This window comes from Dipodomys ordii, unplaced genomic scaffold, assembly GCF_000151885.1.
Source record: "Dipodomys ordii isolate 6190 unplaced genomic scaffold, Dord_2.0 Scaffold69, whole genome shotgun sequence".
NCBI lineage: Eukaryota > Metazoa > Chordata > Mammalia > Rodentia > Heteromyidae > Dipodomys > Dipodomys ordii.
In genome coordinates, this window is record NW_012267285.1 from 2,850,662 (window position 1) to 2,856,563 (window position 5,902).

General features: G+C 58.7%; 1 protein-coding gene across 2 annotated transcripts in view; it reads right to left on the reverse strand.

Moving 5' to 3' along the window:
• The window catches only part of Rad52 (RAD52 homolog (S. cerevisiae)), a 9,135-nt gene extending 8,938 nt beyond the window's left edge, over nt 1-197 (reverse strand). For both annotated transcript variants that reach the window (XM_013023687.1, XM_013023686.1), the window contains exon 1: nt 3-197. The gene's annotated coding sequence lies outside the window, so the exon portion shown is untranslated. The remainder of the gene's footprint in view (nt 1-2) is intronic.
• Nucleotides 198-5,902: the final 5,705 nt, after the last annotated feature.

The window sequence follows — 5,902 nt, forward strand, 5'->3', positions numbered from 1 at the left end:
ACGCGCCGCCCCGGAGCGCGCGGTGCACGCCGGGAGCCCCGCCCGGAGACGAGGCCGCGGCGCGGGGGCGTCTGGGAAAGAGGGGGCCTGGGAAGAAGGTCCGCGCCCGGAAAGCACAACCGGAAGTGCGGCGAAGGCCCCAAAGACGCCGAGTAACGGGGTGCCGTACAGCAAGAGGGACGGACGTGCTCTTCGCGACTCTTCATCGACCCGAGCGCCCCCCGGCCCCGCCTCGCGTCCGTCTCCCTCCCCGGGGCCCCGCGCCGTCGCTCCCCGGCCGCCGGGCCACCCCAGGCCTCCCGGAGCCCGGCGGCCTCCGCTTTGCCCCGCCCCACGTCAGGCCGAGGCGCGGGCGGGATAGGGCGTGGCCTCCGGGAGGGCTCTGGGGGCGTGGTCTCCGGGATGGGCGGGGCCGCGAAGCCCTCCAGGGGTGTGGCCTCCGGGATGGGCGTTGCCTCTGGGGCGTGGTCTCCGGGATGGGCGTGGCATCCGGGAGGGGTGCTGGGGGCGTGGTCTCTGGGTGGGCGGGGCCGCGAAGCCCTCCAGGGGCGTAGTCTCCTGGATGGGCGTGGTACCGGGAGGGGCTCTGGGGGCGTGGTCTCTGGATGGGCGGGGCCGCGAAGCCCTCCAGGGGTGTGGCCTCCGGGATGGGCGTGGTAGGAGGAGGGGCCCAGCCAGTGCTGGCCCCTGTGCTGCAGCCCCAGGGCCGGGGCCGAGGGCCGGGCAGGTCTGGCCTGGTCGCCCAGTCTGTGCCGTGGGGTGGACTTGGGTGACCGACAGCGCGTGGCCTTTCCGCGGTGCCGCCCACGAACCAATGGGAAGGGCGCGTCCCCCCCCCCCGATCCGCGGGCCGTCCCCCCCCAGCTGACCCGCGGGCCGTCCCCCCGAGGCGGCCACCGTCGCCAGCCGTGCGTGGCCCACAGAGTCAAGGCCCCCGGCCAACCCCACGGAGCGAGCAGTTGGTTGTCCGGTGGAGGCAGCGGGGATGGAGGTTTGGACTCGGAGGCCGGAGGGGCTCCGGTCAGCAGCCAGCGTCCACGCACAGTTCCTCAGGTGTGAGCGCACACTGGCCTTCAGGCCCTGCGGGGACTCGAGTTTTAGGGGAAGGGAAGGCAGTCCGGGGAGGCCTAGGAAAGGAGACCCAGGCGAGTGGGCGACCTCCGAGAGGCTCCAGCTCGGCTGGAATGGGCCACCGGGGACGTTACACGCAGATCTCCCTGTTTCGCCCTCCTCCCGAGGAGCTGGAGTTCTGGGCATGCCCAAATGGATTTGACCTCCAATCTCCATCCTCCTATATCCACCTCTCTAGTCGCTGGGATTGCAGGTGTGAACAATGTCCAATCCTGGAGTCGTTTGTTTGTTTTTTGGTCAGTTGTGGGGCTTGAACTCTGGGCCTGGACACTGTCCCTGAACTCTCACGCTCAATGCTAGCACTCTACCACTAGACCACAGCGCCACTTCTGGCTTTTTACTGGTTCATTGGAGCTAAGAGTCTCACAGACTTTCCTGCCTGGGCTAGTTTCAAACCTTGGTTAAGTAAACCTTGGAGCGTAACGTTACACAAGTTTTCTTGAAACTCTTGTGACTCAGCTGGGAGCAGTGGCTTACACCTGTAGTCCTGCTCAGGAGGCTGAGATCTGAGGATCCTGGTTCAAAGCCAGCCTGGACAGGAAAGCCTGGGAGACTTTTTACCTCCAATAAATCTCTCAGAAAAAGGCAGAAATGGTGCTGTGGCTCAAGCAGTAGAGCAGTAGCCTTGAACACAAAGAGGCTCAGGGACAGCACCCAGGACTGGGGACACACACACACACACCCAAGAGCCTACAGACATGAAGCAGTTCTTACTCCTCAAAAGAGCTTTATAAAGTATGGGGCTCTAACAAGCCCCAGACAATTATTTTTTATTGCATTTTTGTCACCTCTGTGGAAAGTTGGCTGCATTCCGCATCCATTAGCTCCATGGTTGCTCCTCTGAGAGAGGCTGTGTACAGCAGAGACGCAGCTCTGCCTTCAGAGCTGTGGGGACCTCGTGTCTTCTAGAAAACGTCCATCTTCAGGATTGTCTCCTGCTCCGTATTTACTGCCGGAGACTAAATGGAACTTCATGACAACTCAGAAAAACCACAGGGGCTGGGACTGTGGCTCGGTGGCAGAGCACCTGCCTGGCATGCACAAAAAAGCCCCGGGTTCGATTCTTCCGTACCAATTACACAGAAAAGGCTGGGAGTGGTGCTGTGGTTCGAGTGGTAGAGTGCTAGTCTTGAGTAAAAGAAGCTAAGAGACAGCGCCCAGGCCCTGAGTTTAAGCCCCAGGACTGACAGAAAAAAAAAAAAAAAAGAACCACCGGCAACAGGAGCTGGGGGAGCCCACGGGCGGGAGCCCCCTCGGTGTCAGGTAGTCTTTGAGATTCCGTTACTCACCCTCCTCTCCCTGGGCTAGCGGCCCACGATCGTGGTCTGCAGCCTGTCCATTGTGCAGAACCCTGGAAATGTCACTCTGCGCGTGGGAAGCCAGCCCTTCCCCCCTCCCCCCCCCCATGCCCGGCCATGTGGGCCGCATGCTGGCAGAGCACAGGCCTGGGAGGACCAGGCCCGGAGTGGAAGGATGTGGGGGTGGGGCGGGCACCCCCAGGAGCGGGGCTGCCTTTTCCTGCAGCATTGCATCCCGGGGAGGGGCAGCCGAGGAGTCACCCGGTGCTTCTCTGAGCTGGCCCTCGGTCCCCAGGGACAGGATTGTTGTCCCTTCCGGTCCTTGTGTGGCCGAAGGTCGCGGCTGCAGGGAGCCACCGCCCCTCCATGGGGTGCAGAGGGAGAGAGGAAGGCCTGTGAGTGTGGGGGAAGGTCGGGGTCTGACCGGGCGTGGGGCCTCACAGAGGGTGACCATGCGGAGGTGGGGGGAGGGGAGGGGCATCATCCCATGGACTTCCCAAAGCCATTCTGATAACCAGACGCCGTCGTTTGTAGAGGGAAGGTCTAGCTGCGTGGCCCAGGTTGGTCTTGAACTCCTGGGCTCCAGGGATCCCAGGACTGCAGGTGTGCACACACCCCGCCCAGCAGGGCAGCGTCTGTGTGGCTGTTCTGGGGAGCGCTGTCGGGACCTCCCACGACATCCAAACGCATCCATCACCTCGCGCCTACCAGCCCATCTCCTGAGCATCCATCACCTCGCACCTACCAGCCCGTCTCCTGAGCATCCATCACCTCGCACCTACCAGCCCGTCTCCTGAGCTACCACTGTTTAAGAGGCCTGCGGCCAGAGCAGGTCCAGTGGGGATAGACTGACTAAAGAAACTATCAGGTGAAAAGTTGCGATGGGCTGTCATCCTAGCTACTCAGGAGGCTGAGATTGGAGGATCTCACTTCAAAGCCAGCCCGGGGTAGGAAAGTACATGAAACTCTCAGATCCACTTAACCACCAAACAGCCAGAAGTGGCACCGTGGCTCAAGTGGTAGAGTGCTAGTCTTGAGCATAAAAGCTCAGGGACACCGTCTAGGCCCTGGGTTCAAGCCCCTGGACTGGCATGTGCACGTGCGTGTGTGTACCCACGCGCGTGCGTGCGTGCATGCGCACACACACACACACACACACACAGTGCGGGTGGTGGGCCTCCCTAACAGTTGTGAAGCGTTGAGTGCAAACCCCAGGACACAAGAGAAAGTTGTGCCAGGCACGGGGGGCTTGTGCCTATAATCCTAGCTCCTCACAGGACTGACACCGGAGGATGACAAGCTGAAGCCAGCCAGTGCAGGCAGGGAAGAACAGTAGACTCTATCTCTAAAATCACCAGCACAAAAGAAAAAAGCAGGGCTTGAGGCAAGGCTCAAGGTGATGCAGAGACCAAAAGAAGTCGAGCAAGTTAAGCAAGAGGAGCTAGCCAGGTAAGCTCTGGGGACCCTGGGGCCCAATCCCAATGACCACACAGAAAACACTTAAGGGCTGGGAAGGTGGCTCAGTGGTAGAGCGCTTGCCTTACATCCATGAGGCCCTGGGTTTGATTCCTCAGCACCACATAAGCAGAAAAAAAAAAAGGCCGGAAGTGGTGCTGTGGCTCAAGTGGTAGAACACTGGCCTTGAGCTGAAGAGCTGAGGGACAGCGCCCAGGCCCAGAGTTCAGGCCCCACGGCCGGACCCCCCCCAAAAAACACTTAAAATTATGGGGTGTGGGGGAACAGGGGGCCAGTGGCTCACACCTGTCATCCCAGCTACTCAGGAGGCTGAGATCTGAGGATCACGGTTCAAAGCCAGTCCAGGCAGGAAAGTCTGAGACTCTTACCTCCAATAAACCACCAGGAAACCGGAAGTGGTACTGCAGCTCAACTGGTAGAATGCTGGACTTGAGCTGAAGAGCTGAGGGACAGCGTCCAAGCCCAGAGTTCAAGCCTCATGACCTACCAAAAAAAAAAAAAAATCAGGTGCTGCTGAGGAGCATATGAGACAAAATGAATTTTGTGTTCAGACTGACTGGATATGTCATGATTCCAGAAATTCTCTGTCAAAATTATCTCACCATATTTCCAAATCCTGCCAGATTCCAAAAGTTCAACAACTGTCGTTGCAGCATTTTGGATACGGGCTCCGTCTCCAGGGTTATCCGTGTGTGCGTTTGAAACATGCAAACCGGGGCGCTGTCCCTTAGGCTTTTGGGGCTCAAGGCCGGCACTCTACCACCTGAGCCACAGTTCCACTTCTGGCTTTTTGGTGGGTTACTGGAGATAATAGTCTTGTGTATTTCTTGCCCTGGGGTGGCTTTGACCCTTGACCCTCAGATCTCAGCCTTCTTGAGTCGCTGGGATTACAGGTGTGGATACCAGGCTGTTGCTCAACCAGTGTTATCTAATAAGAGTGTGGGGTGAGACGAGAGACTAGTCATCTTGAAGCAATGTTCCTCCTGAGCCCTGAACCCCTCCAGCTGGAAACACAGGCTCTGGGCCGCCCCAGTCCACAGGACCATACTCCCTTTGTGAAAGAGAGAAACTGGGAAGAAAGGAACAGCTCCAGGGAAGTTCAAAACCTAGCAAGGTAAGTACTAGAGTGTGTGTGTGTGTGTGTGTGTGTGTGTGTGCACACGCGCACGCGTGCACCTAACGAACTCAGGGCCTCAGTGATATACTCCTGCGTTGTTTTGTTTTTTTGCTCAAGACTGGTGCTTGACCACTTGAGCCACAGTTCCACTTCAGACTTTCTGGTAGTTTATTGATGAGGCTCACAGACTTCTGCCTGGGCTGGCAACCCTCAGATCTCGGCCTCCTGAGTAGCGAGGATTCGTGAGCCACCGGCGCCTGGCTTAGTCGCTCCCTAGCGATTGGTAGTTCTACCTTGGTTTGGTGTGTGTGGTGGGGGGAGAGGTGTCGCACGGGGCTGGCTCTCAACTGTGATCCTCAGATTTCGGCTCAGCTGGTAGTAAGCCGGGGCAGGGTAAACCAGAGTTTGCTGTGTGAAGGAGTGTGAATATTGCGGAGACACTGCAAAATGATCCTGTGTGAACCGGCTAATCACGGTCAGGGGAGATTCAGCCCGAGTATGACTTACCTGGTACCTCTCTCATCTCAGAGATGTTCTAGGTTATCTTGATGTGCACCGCAGGCCGGGCGCGGTGTAACTCACAGGGTCTGGAGACGGCTGGCTTATCTACACCTAGATTAATGGCTGCTCAAGCTCTGACCTCCAGAGAGAGAAAACCAACTTGTGACTCAGCCTGAGGAAGCCGGGGGTCCCCAGGAGACGGCATCGGCTGCCGGGGTGACTCACCTGCCGCGATAATGGTCAGAACTTGGCTCATGCCTTGGGTTCCTTGGCCCATGGGTACTGGGCGTAGTCCTTGGGGGTTGCCTTCTCTCTGCAGTACTTGGCACAGTCCTTTAGGGTCACTCTGTCCAGGCAGTACTTGGCTCGGTCCTTGAGT